The sequence below is a fragment of the Wyeomyia smithii genome, chromosome 2, assembly GCF_029784165.1.
Source record: "Wyeomyia smithii strain HCP4-BCI-WySm-NY-G18 chromosome 2, ASM2978416v1, whole genome shotgun sequence".
Classification (NCBI taxonomy): domain Eukaryota; kingdom Metazoa; phylum Arthropoda; class Insecta; order Diptera; family Culicidae; genus Wyeomyia; species Wyeomyia smithii.
The window spans coordinates 219778341-219802022 of NC_073695.1; the positions used below are offsets into that span (position 1 = coordinate 219778341).

Consider the following 23682-nt stretch of genomic DNA (forward strand, 5'->3'; position numbering starts at 1 on the left):
TTATTTTTGGAACCTATCTATTTATTTATTGTTCTATTGAAGAATGTAACTGACGAAGTTTTTACGAACGGATCTGATTGTGTTGTAAAATTTTATTCATATTTTATATTAGATCTTTTTTAATATGTAATGTAATAACAAAAACTACTGTGTTCGTCACGGTGGTGATGATGGATTTTTTCCTTTATGTTGTTGTAGCTTTAAAAAATAATAGAAAGTGACTACATAAGTTTGAGCCTCGCGCGCGGAATTCAGATATAAATGGATTCTTTAACAATGCTTAGAGAAAAATCATGAAGTAGTTGTGGTTAGTCTGGCTGAAGGTCATGAAAACCCTGTGCTAGTTTTGTGTAGCTCTATAGCTCTTCACATTCTTACCGATGTGAATCAAGTAATCAGTTTTTGAAGAAATTTATATCTGGAGGTAAAATCAGTTCGTTTTTTTTTTTGTATAACTGATTTAAATGTGACTACATTAATTATCTATAGATAAATCGTCCAGCTCAAACCTTTGTAGGGGTATGTGGCGGGACCATCATCATCATCATCATCAACTCGGCCCATCGTGTAAATCTTGAACAAGGTATTACACCAGATACAAAGAGCACATTGAGGGCTTTTCAGAACCACAGAAAGTGTTCGTTACATCATGAAGAAAATGTCGTGCTAAAAAAATTAAATGATTGTTGAAATCGAATTTCACAATTTGGTAAAATATACTTTCTTTATTATAAAACCATTTGTATTTTCAGATGCGTATCGCAATATAATGAAAACCAGACTTTCTTGTGTGCTTTTAAACCTTTAAATTACCTATTTTTTGTGAGAAGAAAATAGAAAATATTAAATTACCTATTGATGCTATATTTAAATTACATATTTATGCTTTGGCTAACTATGAAGTTGCAGGAATCAAGAGATAAGTATACCTATCCTTTTTTTCCTATCACCAGCCAAAGAAAATGACACATCACCGTTGCGAATTTATTGCCAGCCCTGTATCGCATAATATATGAGAATAATTGAAAACATCGCTCTACAAGCACCACTTCCCACATCGGACTGTAGCACTTGAAGTGACGACCCCTTCTAAAAACAAAATCTAGCACTTCCGTGTCGTAATATTGTATTGTGTGTAGATTAAACACCTTCATAGCGACTCGAAAGTTGAAAATATCCTTTATCGGGCACTTTGCTACCATTTCTCGCCAATATTTCTGGACCAATGCAAATAAAAAATATCGTTAAGCAACGGCTCTAAAAAAGCACCTTCGTTTTTTTTTCCTACTCCCTACTTTACGATTGCTTCGAACGACCCCAGCTGCAATCATCCCGGACCGTAAATTGCTATCGTAACTTTGACTTAAATATTTCGCAAAATTACAATACCGGAAGGCTTGCCGCTTCCGGCATCCGCCACGAGCAGCATATGAGCCAAACTAAAAATGCTAATACGGAACCCCTTTTTTACCGCCCGGTTGCATATCCTAGACCGGCCGAAGCCCACGATTTTGCACGAGTATATATGTGTTGTGTACTCCTTGGCAATGGCGGACCCTAATGGCACAGCGATCTCAGGCCTTCGTCAGCGCAGCAGCAGTGTCCATTTAAATTCTGAACAAATTAAAACAAATGAGGGAGAAAGGCTCCCAGCGAAAGGGGTAGATTTGTTGCATTTAAATCACTAAATTCACCTGCGTCCCGTGACGGAACGATATAGGCCCGTGTCCCGGCTTAGGATCGTTTAAGGAGCGAAGCGGTTTGCGAAACAAAAGAACAAAAATACATGTTTTGAGAAAGTCAAGACGATTTACCGGGTTAATTCGTTTCTTTTGGATTAAACCCCCCTAATACCGTGTCCTTAGCGGTGCCGCACCGGACTACAATCCTGTCGCAAACTTGTTTACCGTTCGAGACCAAAAAAAAACTTAGGGAGACCTCTTTAAATCTAGTTTTTTTCCTCCTTTTCATGTTGTATGTTCGGTCTAGAGTTGATTGCCGGGCAAAAACGAGGATTGAATCCGTCTGGACTGCATTAGCCTGGCGACATCATCTGTTGGTCCACCGGGAAAATGTTGCCACGATAAAGTACATTTCTTTATTTCAGGTTCCGCAACTTTACTCTCACGGCGCGACGGCAGGATATGCGAGATGAGTTTTAATTTTCTCTGGAAACTGGTTGAACTTCAACCGAGCAGCTAGGGCAATTCCACAAATCAGGCTTTTTTGGCAGCCTTCCCACGGTTTGAGATGGGTTTAGGATTGGTTCGCGTCGAATTTTGATACGGGTGAGTTGACCGAGATTTGAACCGGTGTGCTTCGATCCTTGTGCCCAGCCCAGATGATTGATGAAGTTTGTCGCTTGAAATTGTTGGCCATCGCTGAGAGGAAAAAATAAACTGTAATTTTTCTGCGCTTAGTTTTAAGGTATTATTTTAATTCAACTGACAACAAAATTATTTCGCGGAAAACAATCCTCCCTGTTGACGGCTGGATACGGGAAATAATCATCCGTTGTAAATGTTCGATCGCACCGCTCAAGAACAACGATTAATTTTGACGTGGCATCAACCACATTTCAACAATCTATGACATCTCATTAACGAACCGAACATGTTTTTGCCATTTCCTCTGGCACTCGTAAATATCAATTTCTGCTATTTAGGCTTCCCCCGGAAATAAACCTCAACTCTGTTGAGGACAGCGAATGAATCCCTGCCATCTCGCCGGTGTCAAGCTAGATCAGTTTTAAAGTTCCGGCCCCGGACTGCAGATTAGTTGGAAGGCATCGCGTCGGTAGAACAGTGGATTCAATTATCCACAGCTGGGAAATCCATATGACAGGTGCGCTTCACTTATCATCACTGAATCTATTGCATTTTAGCAGTCGGCAGATCCGACTAGTGCAATGCCGGAGGGAAGGGGTGATCCTTTTATCAACAAATTTTCTATAACGAAACTTTTCTTTTTTGATTCAGTAACTATTCAGTTTTAGAACATTGTGCACTAAAATCATCCAGCAACAGTACCGTAAATGACACAGCGAATTTTGAACATCCCTCTTTCATAGCTCATATCCGTCCGTCAATCAGCGTAAAGCCTGTTCAATTTGAACAGCCAACGAAACGTTTGCAGCAGGCATAATAATAAGAACATCCCCATCGGGTTTGCGGCATGACGCACTCGTGCCGATCCGCATTAAAATCGTCAATGTAGCTAATTATTGATTTCCCAGAAATAGCTAACTTTTATTAGAAAACCACAGTGGCGGCAGGGGTTCTTTGTGTACCCTGCAATATATGTATGCCACGATCCCCAATTGGCGTAATAGTTCAAATTCGATTGTTTTTTTTAGAGATAGTAATTCAACCCTTTTCTTGGTAGAACCTCGCGAACCCTTGTTGGACAGCGGTTTTTCCGCGTGTACATTTGGATTTTGTGCAATATATACTGGACGTTGTTAATTATGCACCAGTATGAACCCTTTTTTCCCAACATGTCGTAGCACGTGAGTATTGCATATGGTCAAAAATTACATATCATACGCACCTAAACAGAAAACGAGATTGTAGTGGACTGATAACTTACTACTGCAATAACGTCAGTTTCCTAATTACACGGAAAAATATCTCAAATGTATGTTTTCTTGTAAACCAAACCACAACAAGCGAAAGTAACACAAGCGTTATAAATATCGTCCCGATTAGAAAGAAAAACAAAACTGTAACAGAAGTTGTTATTTTGTAATGGGAAAAACCTTACAGGCTGTGTTTTCAATTTGGTCCCGTTAGGTGTTAAAATAACAGAAATTATAACAGAAATGATTCTACTAGTATCAAACATATATCAAAATTTGTTACTAATGTATCAGCTTTCTAACAAAACAACATAGTTTATAGAACAGTATAATATTAACCGTTGTTAGAAATAGCAGCTTTTGATAAAGACGAAAAATTTGTTAAACTTGCTTTAGTACAACTTCGTTTCAGGATTTGTAATTATAACTCATCCAGATTCAATTTTGTTACCAAAAGCATATGGGAAAATACTAAATCGCATCAAAATATGTTACTTGTATTTGCTGTTGATAGAATTTTGTAACGTTTTAGTTATGCTTTTCTGATCGGGGTATGATACGATTTTGGCCTTCTGGTTCCAAACTGAGCACTGTTGGATTTCGTATTAAGGAAAGGGAAAATATTCAGCTGACAGGGGTTGAATTCAGATTACAGTTCGGTTCAGGTGATTCGCTAGAATTACCGTTTCCAAATTTATCATCTGCTTTGATGACATATGTTCAGATTTGAATCTAGCGCCAGCAAAGTTATCAAAGTGGTGGAATGTGTTCGTAATTTTGTGATAGCTACCATTATTTTGGTGCGTGGTGACATCTAGTGAATTTCTATGCTGGATGTTTCCATAATAGGTTCTAATGTTATGTTTCGTACCTAGAAAAAGCTGATGGGAACGGTAAATGCTTGCGAAGATTGTTATAAATTGCTTTATTGTTTTTTTATGTTGCTGAATTAAGGCCCAATATTTTAAAAATTGTAAAAATCCACATGGAACAACTGCCTGGAGAAAAATGAATTAAAATCTTACGACAAAAACGGATGAAATGTGAAAAAAATTATTTGACAAAGTAAAAATACTTTTGAATAAATTTAAAAATTTTCCAAATTTTATACAAAACAAATTCTGCTTCTAAGGAATATTCATCATTTCACGGACAACTTCGATAAACGTTAAAATTTCAACATTTAACCCAATTTTGACGAGTCTTCATTCGCTACTTAAACGAGTTCAACACATATAACGTACTTTCGATACAAACCAACGAAAAAAATAAAGTTAAAGATAACAGTATACCACAAAAGATCAAAATAATGGTCGCAGTGATCCAAAGCTTACAAAATACAAGTATGACTCTAATATAAACGACTTTATTGTGCACGAAGTTTGTTTGGAAGCAACGTTTATCAGCTCTTCCGAAGTACAACTCGAGGGTTTCTTGAAAAAAATATTTAATTAGAAAAACAGTTAGAACATATCAGTTTTGGATTGATGAACCATTAACATAATTTTTTTCAATTTTATTTTTTGTTCGTTTTGTTTATGAAACAACACTTCATATGCATCCACAAATGGTGATATCATGTGATTTACTGCCACAATCAACACCATTATTGAAAAGATGAGCAGAATTATAGTCAGCCTTCAACACAGTCTGTAATGATGAACATTTGAGATTTCATAAGACACGATTAGTATTTATACTTTACTTGGTTACTTAAACCAGCCAAGACCCGCTGTGACTCGTGCCGTATCAAGGTGTCGACTCCATTCTATTCAGTTTTAGGCTGTTTATCGCCAGGATCCCAGCGCACAGTGGTCCAATAAGGCAAAAAGTGGAACTTAATTCCATAGCGCCTTTCACCTTCATCCTAGCTAAATTATGTCTTCGGAACAATGGTTTGTATGAATAACCCGCATAATCGCAAGTTGTCAAAAAATTTGAAAAGTTTACTATACTAAAACTAAAAAATACTAAATTTTTTGTGTTAAGAGATAGAGAAATGGTTTATTTAGAAAAGTTGTTGAAAATTGAAAAATATGAAACTTTTTTCAACAAATAAAAGTTCTATCTTTTCTCGGTACAAAGTTATAAAGTATGGAACTTACTCAAAAGTTAGTTTCTTGTACTTAACTTTTGTAAGTTGCATTTTACACGAAAGTGTTATTCGGTGGAAATGTTAGGGCACATAAAACACACATTTTTGCCAAAGACCATATATCTCCAGGACTTTTCCTTACAAAGTTATATCATATTTTAGCTTATTTTTTTGATAACTTCAAGAACGTGTAGGTTAAAAAGAGGCAAGTGGAATCATGATGTCAATACTTTTCCTTGAAGTTAAGCTGCAGTACTATAAACTCGTTCCATTTTGTCTCAATCCACCCATATTAGAGTACGGCGAGCATATGTCACAGTAGGTTGCATATATCACTAATACTGCCGTAATCTCGCAGACTGACGTAGGCGCCTTTTTTCTCAAATATGGGGTTCTTATGCCAATTTGTTCGTTATTCGAAGACCCATCTTTTGGTCTCTTTCTTTTACTTGTTACTTTTTCGTACGTTGCATAAAATCAAGAAATCAAATGACGTATGCACCATTTCAATACAAAAGTGACAAGTAACCCATTCGTTTTTAGGCCGTATTGAAAAACTGATCAAATGGATGTACGTGGTAATGTTATATCGCGGCAGAATACTAACTATTTTGTGTTAAGAGCCACCTTTTCAAGAAAGGTTGTAACTAGGTTCTCCGATCGGGCTGAAACTTTCAGGGTTTGTTTATTTATATAATAGAACAATGTTTTGCATTATCTCAGATTTTTTTAAAAGGGGGAAGTAGGGTAGAAAAGACCACCAAAAATTTATGTCGAAAAACTGCTAAAAACGTAAAATTGCTATAACTTCGAGTAAACTTGACCGATTTTCATGAAAATTTGCATGTTTATTCTACTCTACAAATGAAACAAAATGAGGGTCATTGCAAGTGGTTGTCGAGACACATGATGAGAAATTCGCATTTTTCTAACAAAAATTGGTGATTTTCACAGCTGTTTTTCTTTTACCAACAGATCTAGGATTAAAATCCAAACATGACGTTTTATAGTGCAACTCAAGAGCTTACATTTGATATATTCAGAAAATGCGCCGTTATAAAGATGCGCGAGAAAATCCAATTTTTCTATAACATGTTTTTGACCAAGGTTTCGAACTCATTGTGCGAGCAGCGAAACTACGTTTTGTGTCGATGTTCTTTCATCGGGCTGTAATTTTCAGGTTCTGTTTGTTTATGCAATAATGCAATAGTTTGCAGAATTTAAGGTTTTTGTAAAAGGGATTAGTGGGGTAAACAGGCTCTCCAAAATCTGGTATTCAGAAACTGCTTAAATCGAAAAATAATTACTCTCGGCTTACTCTCGAAGTTACATGATAGAATGGAAGGTCATTTTTGGAGCCAACAATAGAATGAATGAATGTCAACGAAGTCACGTGGAAACTTTTTGTTCGTGTTTTTCTAATATGTTCTTTGAAGAATACCTTCCAGCTGGTCTCGAGGTACGATGCTGGCCTAACAAGCCAGTCGTCGTAGTTTCGAGTCCCGGCTCGGGAGAGACTGTTAGTGTCAGTAGGATCGTAGCGCTAGCCCAGCAATCGTCCTGTACACTAAAACAGTTGGCTACGAAGTCTGTGTATAATAAAACAGAAGGTCGAGTTCCGAATCGCAATGTAGCACCAAGGCTTTGCTTATTAAAGAATTAAATCACCAAGGAGTCGAATATAGTTTTAAACCAAATAAACTCTATATTTCATCATCTTTTTTTTTCTCTGAATTATGCTTGAGGAAACATGCAAAGAAAATTCACCGTAAGATGCTCATAAACGAATTAGGTCAAATGCAGAACCTTCCACAGGAATTAAGCAATTCAAACCGAAAATGTATTTATTGGTAGAACAAATTGAATCGTTATTCGCCCAATTTTATACGTTGTATAGGTAAATAAGCATGAGCCAATACAAGTTAGTGGAGATAAAGCATTGATGAACGTACAATAACATCACTAGTTGGTAATAATAAATCAACCAATTTTCAAACGTTGATTTTTATAACGTTTTTTCGCTAATACCAGAACAACAGGAAAAAAATCATTACTGAGAAATGCATTGAGAGTAAATACTAATAAGCTCGATGAATGGTTAAATGATGATAACTTAGAATTTAAACAGAGATGATGAAATATAAAGTCTATTTGGTTTCAAACTACATTCGACTTCTTGGTAATTAAATTGTTCAGAGGACATATTTAAAAAAAGCTCAACAAAACGAAGCGCATGACTTTGCTGACATTCATTCCACTCCTGCTCACTCCGAAAAATAATCTCTTATTTCATCGTATAACTTCGAGAATAAGCCTAGAGTAATTATTTTCTGATTTTTAACACAAATTATTGGAGGGAGTGTTTATCCCATTAACCCCTTTTCCAAAATCCTCAAATTCTGCAAACTATTGCATTACTACATAAATAAACATAAGTTGAAAAATACAGCCCAATGGAAGAACATCGACACAAAACGTAGTTTCGCTGCTCGCACAATGGGTTAGAAATCATGGTCAAAAACATGTTATAGAAAATTTGGATTTTTCCGCGCATCGCGCATTTAACGAGCCTATAACCGCTGCAATCAGGACCTTCCCAAGCGTAGAAGATTTGTTTGAGTTTGGCGAACCATCCCGCAAGTTTTTGAATAAGTTGAAAAATTCGAATATTTTGTAAACTTGACACTATTTTGACGTGGGACTACGTCTTTCTTCACTATACTAAGGTACATTCTGGGAAAACTGGATTGAACATGTAACGTTTTTGGTTGGCGGAATGGAAGATTTTAGATGCTAATAGCGCTCAAACAACTGTTCCGATTTCAATAGTTAATATACCGTTGCAAAGCTAAAACATACAAGATTTGTATGACATGATAATTTCAGTTACCATTTTCTTATTACTCCGTGAAAATTGCGGAAAAGTTTGAAGGTCGAATATCCACATACATTTTTCATACGATTGGTATATTCCCCTAACGCAGACTTCAAAAACATAGACGAAATGATTTCACGCATTCAGTCTTTGGCTAGCAATGCCAGCCAATTGGCATCGCATTCATCACCCAAAGTAAACGACGAAGAAAGAAAGCAGAAATGCTTCCACGTGATTGGTTCTTCCCCCAATCACCCAAAGTCCCCACACTAAGTGACGCTATAAAAGGACATTCCGTGTTGAGAGAAGCTCATTCCCTGGTCGACCGTCAAAGCGAACAGTTCGGCTTCCCTTCGATCTGAGTTGGACCCCACCAGTGGTAATCTAGTTCAGATATCGTTGTTGGAATACAGCTCGAAACTGGACGTGATCGGCACTGGGGACCATTGGAAGCCGTTGGAAGGGACCTTTGGAAGACTTGGAAGCCGTTTGGATGCTGCCGATAGTAATTTGTGTAGGTATAGTGTGTCGTATACCAAGTGTGTGTGTGTCTGAGTAGCGTTAGCATGTGTATGTGCGTGTGAGTAGCGTTAGCGTGTGTATGTGTGTGTGTGAATGTGTGTGTGTGTGTCTGTGTGAATGTGTGTGTGTGAATGTGTGTGTGTGTGTGAATGTAAGTGTGAATGTGTGTGTGAATGTGTTTGTGTGCGTGTGTGCGAATGAGTGTGTGTGTGTGTGCGTGTGTGTGAATGAGTGTGTGTGTGCGTGTGTGTGAATGAGTGTGTGTGTGTGAATGTGTGTGTGTGTGTGTGTGTATGAATGAGTGTGTGTGTCAATGTTTGTGAGTGTGTCAATGTTTGTGTGTGTGAATGTGTGTGTGTCAAAGTTTGTGTGTGTGTCTGTGTGTGAATGTGTGTGTGTCTGTGTGTGTGAATGTGTGTTGTGAGTGACGTGTGTGTGAATGTGTGTGAATGTGTGTGAATGCGTGTGTGAGTGTGTGTGAGTGTGTGTGTGTGTGTGTGTGTGTGTGTGAATGAGTGTGTGAATGTGTGTGTGAATGTGTGTGTGAATATGTTTGTGAGTGACGTGTGTGTGAATGTGTGTGTGAGTGACGTGTGTGTATGTGAGCGGCGTGTGTGCGTGTATGTGTGTAAGTGGCGTGTGTATGTAGGTGACGTGTGTATATAAGTGGCGTGTGTATGCAAGTGGTGTGTGTGTATGTGTGTGTGTATGTGTGTGTGTAAGTAGCGTGCTTGTGTCTGAGGAGTGTGTGCTTGTGAGTAGTGTGTGTATATAGCGTGTGTAAATGCGTGAGGTAAATCTATTCATGACAGAATACTTTTATAGGCAACAAGCTAATTATTTTTCTTATTAGTTTATATGCTATGGTTTATGATAGGTGTATGTGTTTTTTGTGAAGTGTTCATGGATTGTTGTGTTTGGTATTTGTACGTTTGGTGTGTTATATATACTATGGCTATGGCAGAATTAAATCTTTACACCCACAATAGTCCCACGTCAAGCCTACGTTTGTTCACTCAAGCACATACCCTTTAACTTTTTTTTATTTATTAAGACTACATATTGTCAGATAAATTATTGAATAAAATTAAAATTAAAATTAAAATCCTTACAGCGGCGCATTTCCTAAATATATCAAATGAAAGCTCTTGAGTAGTACTACAAAACGTATTGTTTAGATTTTAATCCTAGATCTGTTGGTAAGAGAAAAACAGCTGTGTAAATCACCATTTTATTAGAAAAATGCGAATTTTCATGATGTATTTTCGACAGCAACTTCCAATAACCCTCATTTTGTTCCATTTATAGTGTAGAACAATCATGCCAATTTTCACGAAAATCGGTTTAGTTTGCTCAAAGTTATAGCAATTTTACGTTTTTGGCAGTTTTGAGACATCAATTTTCAGCGAACTTTTTTACCCCTCTTACCCCTTTTCAAAAAATCTGAGATAATGCAAAACATTGTTCTATTATATAAATAAACAAACCCTGAAAGTTTCAGTCGGATCATAAAACCTCGAAACAAGACCTAGTTGCGGTCTTCGCGAACTGGCTCTTAAGTAAAGTATTACTAAAATTTAAATGTAGGTTTTGAAATATTATGCTATTTACCGCGAATATTGGCTAAATATCACACTGAGTATCGGCTCTCACACTTGAGGCATAAAAGTTAGAGCATTGCACTATTCGGCAAACTTGAATAATTGGATTGGAAACTTGCTGTATTTGATATTCAAATTTAATTCTTAACGTTTTCGAAGCAATATGAAAAGTGTTCGAAAATATTTTTTAAATCACGAAAAAATATTCCGAAATGTCTAATTTGTTAAGCCCAAATCCAACACCATGCAAGTAAAGCTCAGCACGCGAAGTGGAAAATCACTGGTCCGATTGTGATATATTTTCTGGTCCGATCATGATACAAATTCTAGGATCAGAAATAACGATATGCACTGGAGTCTTTTTTCACGCGGGTTTTTTTTTATGCGGTTTTTGTTATACACGGATTTTTAACGCGATTTTTTACAATAACGCGGATTATTTTTAGAGGAATTTTTTTCAAATAACGCGGATTATTTTTCGCGATTTGGAAGATTATTTTTGCGTGGTTCAAAATAAGTTTCCTATAAGTAAATCTAATCAAGTAAAAAATCTTGTTCATGACAATAAGATTTTCTGTTTTTTTTAATCTAAATAAAGCATATTTTTAATATATTTGCTGTTATTATCAAAAATAGGCAATTTTAGTTGATTCGAGGAAAAGGAACAAAAGTACATTGATAATTGTATAAAGATACGAGTCAGCGTCGATTGAAGAACGAAAGCTTAAATACCAAATCATTTTAAAAAAGTTATTGTTTTGTTCATCGATGAATTTTCATTTTGGAAGCACTATAAACTCATTTTGTGTGTTTTGTTACCATTTTTTTATCATTTTTCAAGTTTATGTTTGCTTACGTGCTATGTTTTTTAATCGGATCTTTTTATTAAATGGAGTTTTTTTACGCGATTTTTTTAATATCGCCGTTCTTATTATACGCGGATTTTTTTAACGCGGTACAACCAACCGCGTAAAAAAAGATCCCAGCGTATTTAAATGAATTTATGTCGGATTTGCTTTAAATTATTATTTTTGTAGAGACAGATATGCCTTTCCGATAAATGTCATTTATTTATGATTACACGTAATATTTATGGTGAAAATGTGACATGAAAAGCGATGGTAAGGTAGCATGCTGAAGCCTCTTGAAATTAGAACCGAACAACCGAACAACGAAATTATAGGAAATCAAAAGAAATAATTATCGGTTTCCGTTAGACTCTACTAGAAATTTGAACGAAATTATAAATACTGAACGAAACACATGATTTATTTGAGAGTTGATTAGTAAAGCTGTTTTGATTCATAATGGCTATCTGAACCATTGAAAACATTAGAATACAACTACTTGCAAAATAAAAATGTTGAAATTGAATATCTTTTCATAACCTTTCATAAAACCTTTGCCTGTCATTTCTTCGTCCTGGACTTCTTTAAAAAAATATTTAAAAACATTTGCGATAATTCCTATTTCTTGTAAATTAAATTTTAGTGTTTATTGGTTCGCTGTAGAAAAAAAGATTGATTGTGTGTATTTTTTTCATTCATTTTATTATTAGCTCTCAACAATCCATTCTCAGATAGTTTCTCTAAACAACTTAAGGTTTCTCAGTAAAACTTATGCGAAATTGAAGAATCAGCTACGGTCGCGTTCATTACTTGTGGTAAAGACAGTTTATTTTAATAAAAAAAAAAAATGAACACCGAGCGGGGGCCTAGCGTGGTTGGTAACGTCTCTGCCAACCACGCTCGACGCTTGGGTTCGAATCCCACCGCCGACATAGGTGTCGATGGTTGTGAGGTGGCGTGATCCGCTCACAACCAACCCAACTGGTCTAGATTCAATCCTAGCCGAAACCGGGAGATTTTCTGAGGCGAAAAATCTCTGGGATCACGCCTTCCATCGCATGAGGAAGTAAAGCCGTTGGCGCCGGTCCGTTAATAAACGGGTCGTGAGTTAGGGTCCTGGGTGGAGTCGCCTCCCCGGGCGTCGGTGATTGGCACAACAACAGTGGCGGAACTAGACCGACGGAAAATAAGTGAGAATAAAAAGAAATAAAAATAAAAAAATGAATATAATTTAAAAACAAATATTCATCCATATTTCAATTTCTGCTTTCAGACAACTCAAAAATGCTCCACCGCCCCAGTTAATGTTTACGGTAAGTAATTTAGTCTCTCGGCCATACATAAACCAGCCACCGACCGGCCGGGTGCGAAGCGATAAGAAATGAACCATGCAACACACCCGACAGTTTGCCAAACTGCAACAAATCATTGATATGCAAATTAAGAGGAAGCAAAAGTGAAACATTCATTTCATAACCGTCGACAGGATCATTAGCAACTTGTTGAGAGATAGATAGCAGAGCTGTCCGCCCCACCTGTACTGCTGAAAGTGTTCGTTTCATTGCAAAACAAATGCGTACCTACTACGACGCCGCCCGGTCCATGCCATATCAGCATCATAGTCGACCTCCCTTCTCGGTGATGCTAAAAGTGCACTCAAAATCCCACCAATCACAGTCTAGTAATTTAGTGTTTGGTGCGGCTGCAAAACGAACGTTAAAATAAAAAAACAAGTAGGAAGGAAGAATTGAAACCAACTATTACATTATATTTCAATTAACACTCTCGCCTGCGACTCTTCGCTGGCAATAATTAAGTTCGCTAACAAAACTGGTGAGAATGGATTAGTATTTTTTAGCCTCGACTGTTTATATTTGAGTACTTGTGGGCAATTCTCACTACTAGGTGACCGTCGTCGGCTGCAGGTCGAAAAAATTGCTGCACTCCACTCACTCGGTCGATTCGTTGGCGCCTCCTTATTTGTCGCATGCTGTGGGTTGACTCTGAAGCCATGTCAGGGCGCAATGAAACCGTTGGTCAGAATTTAAATGTCATCTTTGGAGACGATCCATCCCCCGACCCACATGCACAAATTATGTGTGTGTGTGTGTTACTTCTTTTCAACGATGGTTCAAGCTCTTGCTTGCCTACGCTTTTGTTCTTGCGAAAAAAGTGTCCTCATCTTCAAGAGGACGTTCACTTGTGCATTGGCGTACGCAGGATTTTTGTTTGGGGGAAATCATGATTTTCGGTTCCTATCTGTAACTGCGGTAGGAAATGAAAGCCATATGTGTAACTTAATTTATTTCTGAGTATTGAGGTTCTATTCAGCTTTTATAGTTCATTATTATTGAATAATATTATTGAATATATTATAGTTAATATCAATTATTCCGAACTACAATCATACATTTATTCTAATGTTTTACTTTAAAAGAAAATACATTGCATCTAGTTTATCATTTATGACTCGAAAAAAATCGACTTTTAACTTCGTTATTTAGAAATGTAAGACTCAGATTACTCATAACCGTCTGTGTGAAGATCAATATTTTTTTTAAATGAAATTAAATGAGGTTCATAGCAATTCTGCATTTTAAATTTCTGAAATTCTCTATATTTTGTTACAATATTCGTCCACATAAACAATCATTAAAACCGTTAGTTTTTTCAGGGCCCCCTCGAATATTTCTGAACAGTTTGATAAATATTTGTAATCGCTCGGCTGATTTTTAAAAATTTTATTTGAACCTCAAAACCTCAAAAACCTCCTCCATGTGCACGACCCGTGATGTCTCCGTGCGTTGGCGCGACCAGTTTTGTCATTTCGTTGGTAGTAAAAATGATGTGCTGCTGCACTAAAGCACGCTGCGTGGAACCCACCTTGCAAGGTGATGGCTGTTAATTTATCTTCCTATTTGCATCCTTCTTGTGAAAACGGAACGCATTAAGCACAGTATACAGTTGAAATCATCCGGAATAGACGATTTAAAGCCGTTCAGCTTGCACTAGACGCATCATAAATTCTATACAAACAAAATTCATCATTACTTGCTGTCATTAGAATTTCATTTCAATTTCCACTGAATGGAGCAATGGGACGTTGCATTCCATCGAAACCAAACCGAACATTACTGGAGCGATTAGCATGAAGTGCCGTTGTTGGGTCGAATGGTGACGGCGATGCTGCGCTCGAAGGCATGCAATGAGATGTCGTTATGCCATACAGCAAATCGGTTACCAGATCGGACTTGTCTGCTGGTGCTGCAAGACTTAGAAAACCGGTCGGTTGGTATTGGGTTACTATGCCCGACTATGCGCCCGATCGAGACCCGTACCTAGAGGTGCTGATTGATGCTTGGTTTAGTTTACTTTTCATAGCCAGTGCTTTCTTCGTGTGCATAAATACCCGTAACTGCGGCTCGGATATGCATAATGAAAATGAAAGTACATTGGGAGCCGTATCTGGGCAAGTGTGCAAGTGCATACGCGTTGTGCGATATTTTACTCTCCAGCCTCGTGTTGAAAGATCCCTTGGAGGAAATGGCGCAGCAGTTTTTCCTTGGTAGGTTGAACCGATAGGTGAACATAATCTGTAAATTATACATTGATACCTTTCGGAGATCTAACCGTAATCAAGTCGAATGTTTCCTCGTAGCAATCGCGATTACGATTTTCTTGTTTCCACTGCAATTTGATGGTTGCGATATCTACTCATAAATTTTATAGTGGTTTAACAATTTAGTAAAATGCTTACACACTTTTTCAGTTGTATTCACGATCACTTTAATAAATTGAAACTAAATATATTATTTCACTATAATTGTTATACAGGTCGGACTCGATTATCCGGAGTTTTGAAAAACATTTCGCTCCGGATAATCGAACCTTCCGGATAATCGAGCCATTTTTTTCTATTCAAATTTTTAATATCTGTCATCTAGAACAATGAGTTTTCTATTATAATAAATTGTATACAATGCATGTGCCGACGAAAAAAATTAAAAATTGTCTTTAGGCTGTTTGTCGGCGTTTGTTATACATTTATACGTAATAATAAATTATGTTATATTGATTATCTCGAAGATGTTAAAACAAACACTCATGTTTTTTTTTCATTTCTTAAGTGACCTAGACGCTCGATATTGACTACTTTGCGGATTTTAAGTCGTTATTGATTTCGTTTGATGAGTTTTGGTTCAATAATCCGAGAGTATCCGGAACAGAACCGGGACAGGCCTGCTTGTAGTTCTAAGTACTGCAATGATCATGGCCATTATATTACAGGGATATGTTCCTATCATAATTCCGAAACCGGTTTACCAACAGCGGTTGTCCTTATTGGCAACAAAAAACCATAATACCTTGATTTTGGAGGTTATTGAGTAAGATTTGGTTGAAGGAACGATGAGAAAGCTGCCAAAAACGAACTGCCTAAGCGGAACGGGGCTTATACCGCTACAATCATGAACATCCCCGAGCCTTCCAATGACCCGGAAGACAAAAGTACGTTATAGAAATACAGAAACAAAAAATACTCCGGATAATCGAACCATTTTCTCCGGATAATCGAGCCCCGGTTAATCGAGCCCCCGGATAATCGAGTCTCCAGATAATCGAGTCCGACCTGTATTAGCTTCATAAATACTTTTCAGCATTTAAAATTTCAATTTTAAGATCTTGGTTTTAATTTTTCTCAAAAAAGGACTTTTTCCGTTTTCTCGATACCCTATATACTAAGGCGTGGTACACAAATTACGTAACGAAAATGTTCTATATTTTAGACTTCTTCTCCTCCCTATGTGACTATAAGTAGCGTTCGATAGAATCATCTTTCTAGCATCACGTTACGCTTACCTCTACGCTTACGCTTCCCTCTAAATGTTTGAATAGTGAAAAATGTTTCACTTAAATCTTTTCGCTCTGAAATGTTCTGAAATTAAAACAAAATGAGGGGAACTTACATTTTTTTAGTGGTAAAACAGGGTTTTGACAATGACTCAAAATTTAAGGGGAATTTGAAAAACTTCAAGTATGGGCGCAAGTAACACTCAAGCTACAACCTACGCTAGGTCCTCAGAAAAAATAAGAAAATGTGCGATAAACACTAAAAATTCAGTTTTTCTTTAAAAAAATATAACTCAGCCGATTTGTATAAAACAACTTCTCTTTAATTTGTAATTGAATTGAGTTTGAAGTGTTACTGTATTTGTATTTTTTTTACAAAAAAAAGTGACAAATTACGAACTAAGTTGAAATGGTCAGGTCGTCTTCCACCTAATCGATCCACCTTGCCCGCTGTGCACCTCTCCGTCTCGTCTCTGATAGATTGGTTTCAAGAACCATCTTCACCGGGCTGTCGTCCAACATCCTTACGACATGCCCAGCCCACCGCGACCTGCCAATCTTACCAGTGTGGACGATAGGTGGCTCCCCAAGCAGCTCCTGCAGTTTGTGAATCATTCGCCTTCTGCACACTCTGTTCTCCATCCGCTCGAAGACCGCAAGGGCGCGTCGATCCTCCACAAGCATAGTCCATGTCTCATGCCCGTAAAGGGCTACCGGCCTGATCAGCGTCTTGTAGATGGCCAACTTGGTGCGGCGACGAAGTCTACTCGTTCGGAGCGTCCTCCGGAGACCAAAGTATGGACGATTTCCTACCATAATGCGCAGTTGAATTGCTCTGCTGGTATCGTTGTCGGCAGTTACCAGTGAGCCCAGATACACGAACTCATCGACCACCTCGATTTCATCACCCCCAACTTGAACTCGAGGTGGGAGGTTAGCACTGTCTTCTCGTGAACCCCTTCTTTGCATGTACTTCGTTTTGGATGCATTGATGTCCAATCCGTTTGGCTTCGGCCTTTAGTCAGATGTACGTAACGTATAATTTGCCATAGCTGGTCCCGATCGATTGTGTCGTACGCCGATTTCAAATCGATGACCAAATAATGTGTGGGCACGTTGTATCAACGGCATTTCTGCATAACCTGCCGAATCGCGAATAGCTGATCCGTTGTGGCGCGGGCACCCATGAAACCCGCCTGGTAGTGCCCCACGAACTGCTTCGCAAATGGTGATATTCGACGGCAGAGTCTTTGGAAAAGTACCTTGTAGGCGGCGTTCAGCAGAGTGATAGCCCGGTAATTGCAGCACTTCAGCTTGTTGCCCTTTCTGTAGATGAGACACATAATAACCTCCATCCACTCCTCCAGTACTTGTTATTCCTTTCCCTTGTTTTGACAATGACCCAGTGCACGGCTCTAGCCAGTGCTTCTCCACCGTATTTCAATAGCTCACTGGGAAGTCGGTCCACTCTAGCAGCTTTATTGTTTTTCAGCCGGCCAATCTCCTCCTCCACCTCCAGGGGATCGGGGCTGGAATCCTGTTGTCTTCTGCTTGGCACCAAAATCAATTGCCATACCGTCCTCGCGCTCAACATCATCGCCGTTTAGATGCTCGTCGAAGTGCTGCTTTCACCTTTCGATCACCTCACACTCGTCTGTAAGGAGTTTGCCGTCGAAGCTCCTGCACATATTTGCTTGCGGCACGAAGCTTCTCGTAGAACTTCCGAGTGTCGTTAGCTTGGTACAACTTTTCCATCGCTACGCGATCTCGGTCCTCTTGCTGGCGCTTCTTCCTTCGGAGGACTGAGTTCTGGCTGTTCCGTGCCTGCCGGTATCGTTCCACGTTCACTCTCGTACGGTATTGCAGCATTCTCGGCCGTGCTGCGTTCTTCTCCTCGACTAACCGTTTGTATTCGCTGTCAAACCAGTCATTTCTTTAATTCGGAGCCCTGGTACCTAGTAGCGCTACAGCAGTGCTACCTATGGCGGATCGGATGCTCCTCCAGCCGTCTTCAAGAGTAGCTGCGCCAAGCTGCTCTTCCGTGGGTAGCGCTGCCCCAACTGTTGCGCGTATTCCTGTGCAGCCTCGGCGTCCCGCAGTTGCTCAATATTTGGTCACGGCGTTCGACTTCGGCGAGTGTTATACACCGTCGATAGTTTTGAGCGCATGCACACAGCTACTAGGTAGTGGTCCGAATCTATTTTCGCACTGCGGTAGGTGCAAACGTTGATTATGTCGGAGAAGAACCTGTCGTCGATTAGAACGTGGTCGATTTGGTTCTCTGTCGGTTTCCAAAACAACAAAAACATTAAAATTCGGTTGAAAAATGACTGAGTCATAAAAAATATATGTGCTGTGGTCCGAATAACGGTTTTTCGACCATAACTTCAAATGTTGGGGTTGTTTGGAAAATTTCTAGTATGGGTGAAAGTTACACTCAACAAGACCTACAACCTAGGTCACTACAGAAGTTTTAATATTTTTTTTTTTAATTTGTTGCACCGTGTGATCGATGACAGCTTTTGGGCAGAGTAATATTGCATTACATACGTATACTCAGGAAATAAAAAAAATATTTCACGTCAAAAGAAATTCGCAAACAAATTTATCACAGAGAAATCGAACGACTGGCAACTCATGTCGGGTGATCTAGTTCTGGTAATGGCAATCCTGACTGGACCAGGTCAGCAACTTCAGGATTTGTGGGAAGGACCTAAAGAAGTGTTAAATTGTCAAGTGTGAGGATTACCGTAATTAAAAATAAAAATCGATTGGAAAAATTTATAATACTCGATGCGTTAAAAAAGGGGAAAAAATAGAATTGTTTACCTAAGTAGGGAACAGCTTTTTAGACTTTACTTCTGAAGAAATAATATCCGACAAATATAAAGAATTTGAACACGTATGGGCCAAAGCATTTATTGCTGGCGAAAAACATATCTTCTGTTCCGTGTACTTTCCACCGGAACATGCTCATAAACATTCGTATGAATAATTTTTCAAAACTCTAGAATCTATAATGTCTAACATGAAACCAGAAGTAAAACTGCATGTCTATGGCGACTTCAACCAACGTAAGGCAGACTTTATTGTAGACATTGAAAATGAATCTATCTTACTCCCAGTCGTAGGCGAAAACGAAACACTGCAGTATCTTTTTGGCAAATCCTCAGAACTCGGTCTATATCAAATCAATCATGTCAAAAACAAACAAAACGCTTATTTAGACCTATAATTCACAAACTGCACTGAAGACTTCTGAAGATGCATCATTGACTCCCATCTGGAAAAATGAAGCATTCCACACAGCAATTGAATATTCAATAGTAATGGATAACACTTCGTACCCTAGCGACTGCGAGTACGAGGATGTACCGGAATACCACAAAACTGACTTCGAACAAGTCAAACGTAAACTTCGCATAATAAATTGGCGTAGTATAATTTGTAAAGAAGGAAATGTCAACGGAGAAGTAACAAAATTTTATGAAATAATTAATCAAATTATATCAGAAAATGTACCACTAAAAAAAGAAGACGAACGAACACCAACAAATATCCAGTGTGGTTTAATCCACAATTGAAGAACCTAAAAAATAGGAAACAAAAAGCACATAGAATATACAAAAAAGACAACAATAGCGAAAACCTTCAAAATTTCCAAGAAATTTGCTGTCAACTTGACGCAGCCATTAAAATTGCACATGAAGAACATAATCGTAAAATCGAACATCAAATCAAGTCTTCCCCTAAGAACTTCTTTAATTACGTAGAAACCAAACTAAAAAGTAACAACTTTCCATCACGAATGCATCTTGACAGTAATGTAGGACAAACTAGTAAAGTATCTATGAATCTATGACGAGTGCCCAAAACACGACGTAAAACTCGTCATTAGAGACCCAAGGGCACAGGTTGGGAGGGAGGAATTTTTCCGTCCGGTCATTGAAAGGCATAGCCTCCTCTCGTCAACCAATGAAAACGGCCTGAGGTTGATAAACTTTGCCGCGGCCCGAGGAATGGCCATATGTAGCTCCTGTTTTCCACGTTTGAAACACACCTGGAGGCATCCAAATGGAGAAGCCAGCTCCCAGATCGATCACGTACCTGATTGGCGGTCGGCACTTTTCGGATGTTACTGATGTTAGGTCTTTTTGGGGGCCAAACATTGACTCTGATTATTATCTCGTCGTTTGTAAGATCCGCGCACGGCTGGCGAAGGTGCTGAAATCTCGCACAGAGAGGACAATGCGTTTATTCAGCGGTTGAAAGCTGATGGCGTGGCAGCAGAATTCGCCAGAGAGCTGGATCAACGGAGCACAGAACAGCAGGAGGAAGGAGTGGAAAATATAAATGGGCTGTGGAGCAGTATCCACGGTGCCATCGAAACGACTGCGAGAGAGTTGGTAGGTACGACGCGTGGAAGACACCGTAACGGCTGGTTTGATGACAAGCCATAGAGCGACGGATGAGAAGAACCGTGCCAGGAGCCGCATGCTCACTGCGGCTACGCGTCAGAGCAGAGAGAGAACAGAACACCGTCCGAAGAAGCGCGAATACGAGGAGCAGGTGCTCGCCAACGCAGTGGACAGCTATGCTAGAAACGACGTGCGGAGCTTCTATAGAACAGTCAACAGAGTCAGAAGCAGGAATCTCCCTGTGCCGGTCATGTGTAATGACAAGGACGGCAACCTACTTACTGATAAACCGACGGTTGCCGCCAGGTGGAAGGAGCGTTTTCAAGCACTATTGAACGGTCAGGAGCCGGATGAGCAGAGCAGGAACAGGATGACGATTACGAGTGACGAACAAGCTGTGGAGCCACTGACACAGCAGGAGATGAAAAAGGCGATTAGTGAGCTGAAAAACGGCAAGGCCGCTGGGAAGGACGGTATCCCGGCCGAACTTCTAAAAGCGGGAAGCGAGCGGCTGTAACGTTTGCAGTAAAAAAATGGACTTTTTTCAGATGGTGATGAAAAGAAAATTAAGAGCACTGAGTTGGATAAATTTCCCATTATTGGTAATTATATTATCTTATTTGCATAAAAATTCTACGCCCTTGCGAGCGGTTAACCGGAACATGTGCCAAGGCGGACGAGAACATGTATGTAGGCATGTTTTTATGCTCTTTCTTCGTTTTTTTATTAATTCCTCCTTCGTTTTCGGGACAAAATTGTTGGAATAGATCTTGCGCTTCAAGTTTGCCCAGAAATTCACGATAAGATGCAGCTGGGGGACGTTGGGCGGATTCGCCGACTCCGGTACCACATCGATATTCAGCCGCTCCATCTCCTCCAACGATCGCTTCGAGTAGTAAGCCGACGCCAAACCTGGCCACGGTGTCTTCGCCCTTATGGTATTTCTTGATGAATGACGCAACTTCTGGCAGGCACTTCGTACTATAAATTTCCCCGTTCACGGCCAGCCCGGAGCGAAAGTAGAGCAACTTTTCCATCCCTTTCTCGCTGATTGTCAGCCCCAGCCGCACCTTCCTGGGGAACTTGGTCTGTGAAATAAACTTCACCTAGGTGTTCTCTCCTTCATGGGGGAGGTAAAATACGCAGTGCCCTGCTAATCGTTGCCATCCAGGGTGAGATAGGTCTCGTCGTCCATCAACACTGCCACGCCGCGATTCGCCGGGAAAATCGACTTGACCATCTTATTCAACCGCTGTCGCTGCGTCATTCTCTGCAGCTCCGAGACCAGTGGACGGGACTACCGCTTCCTGACATGTTTGTCCATGTTCTCCAGATACTTTTCCACTGTTTTACCGCATGCACCAACCTCCCGTCCAAGTGCACGCAGCGATTTAGCCACTTTTCCCTCGGTCTTCCTCTTCAGCATCCTTTGAAGCTTCTTGTCGCTCAGGGTCGTTGGTCGTGTGAAACCGAGCTTTCTTTCGATGCTCTGATCGTTGTCCAATAGTGTCAAGATGTTGTAGATGCCGGAACGGGCATACCCGGCGTCCACAAAGTGCCGCATGACGCCGTTTTTGACGCGACGGGGTTCCGTTCTTTGAACGCGCACACTTCTGAACGGAGTAGCTTCACTTTTTTCGCCATCACAGTTAGAGTTTGACTGAAAGAGCAGCCACATTTTTTTGCTAACTCATGGGTTACTATGATTGATGATGCATGAGTAGTTTCGTCAGTGCGATTAGAGGTAAATCCATGAAAAATCGGCAATTTTTGTCAATTTTTTTACCGCAAACGTTATTATGCGATCCACCAGATAAGAACCTAGGCGGAAAAATAAATGCCGGACGACTAGTTGAAGGCCTCATATGCTCTATCTATAAGAAAGGTCATCGATTGGATTGTTGTAACTATCGAGGCATTACGTTGCTCAACTCCGCATATAAAGTGCTCTCCCGTACCGACCGTAGGGCCGTGGAGGAGATTTTTGTGTCTCTCAAGCGGGAAGCTGCGATATTGGGACTCGCCAATAGCTCTACCAAAACAAAGTACATGGTAGCTGGTAGGGAGCGTGGGAGTTCCCGTGCTGTTGGTGCTGAGGTGGAGTAAGATGGGGAACGATTTGAAGTGATTGCTGAATTCGTTTATCTTGGTACGCTTGTGACATGTGACAACGGTATGAGTCGTGAAGTTGTAGCTGCAAACAAGGCCTTCTACGGACTACATAACAAGGTAAGGTCCCGTAGTTTGCAAACTTGCACAAAATTAGCGTTGTATAGAAGCTGATACTCTCGGAAGCCTTTTACGGATATGAAGCATGAACGCCGAACGACGAGTGCTCAGAGTTTTTGAGCGTAAAGTTCTGCGATCGATACTTGGCGGTAAATTGGAAGATGGAGTGAGCGCAGACGCATGAATCTTGAATTGGACCAGGAATACAAACATACTAATATAGTGAAGGTCATACAGCGGGGCAGGCTTCAGTGGACTGGACATGTAACCAGAATGCCTGACGAGAGAGCCGCCAAATCTTCAGTAGAGAACCATGAAGAGGCCGTCGACTCCGTGGTAGGCCTCGCACGCGGTGGAAGAAGATGCACGATCTGTTGGTGTACGAGGAGACTGGAGAACGGCTACCCAAGACAGAAGAGTTTGGACATCTGTAATTCGTTCGGCCCTAGACCGGTGAACAGTCCGTTAGCCAACAAAATAAATTGAAGACGGTACCAGTGTGGTTTTCTAGGGAGAGTATCTGCTATGGAACAAATGTTCAGCTTGCGACAAGTCTTCGATTGCAACTTTTCTTAGACATCAGGGCAGCGTACGATTCAGTTAAGAGAAATGAGTCGTGGTGGGTTATGCTCGAGCATAGTTCCCCAACGAAACTGATTCAACTGATTC

At 39.7% G+C, this 23682-nt stretch overlaps 1 protein-coding gene across 2 annotated transcripts in view; it reads left to right on the forward strand.

Annotated features, from left to right (window-relative positions):
• Positions 1-23682, forward strand: part of LOC129722556 (protein muscleblind) — a 745426-nt gene that overhangs the window by 44383 nt on the left and 677361 nt on the right. The window contains exons 1-2 of one of the 2 annotated variants that reach the window (XM_055676091.1): positions 2271-2288; positions 12792-12831. The gene's annotated coding sequence lies outside the window, so the exon portion shown is untranslated. Of the gene's footprint in view, positions 1-2270; positions 2289-12791; positions 12832-23682 lie in introns of those variants that run through there. The other variant, XM_055676090.1, reaches the window with a different exon arrangement.